The sequence below is a fragment of the Propithecus coquereli genome, unplaced genomic scaffold (assembly GCF_000956105.1).
Source record: "Propithecus coquereli isolate 6110/MARCELLA unplaced genomic scaffold, Pcoq_1.0 Scaffold18, whole genome shotgun sequence".
Lineage (NCBI taxonomy): Eukaryota > Metazoa > Chordata > Mammalia > Primates > Indriidae > Propithecus > Propithecus coquereli.
Genome location: NW_012142745.1, coordinates 1,371,360 through 1,371,699, shown reverse-complemented (window position 1 = coordinate 1,371,699; position 340 = coordinate 1,371,360).

Sequence of the window (340 nt, the reverse complement as noted above, 5' to 3'; positions counted from 1 at the left end):
ATTTTATAGTTGATTATCATACGGGAAAGCCAATGGTTTTTAAAGCTAGCCACTTTTTCTTCCAGTTCTAATAGCTTGATAGTTTATTTTCTTGGGGATTCTAGGTCATAATATAATATACAAATGATGACCAGTTTTACTTTTCCATATGTAATTGTTTATTTTGTTTTGTGACACTGGCTCTGACTGTAGGTGCACAGTGACTACCGGCAGTTATAGCTCATCAGTGTCTGTCTTTGATTTGAGTAGGAGCACGTCTGTATTTCCCCACTCATGTTTGCTGCAGATTTCTGATAGATGTCCTTATCCTTTCTCTACCTGGTTTCCTAGAGGATTTTTT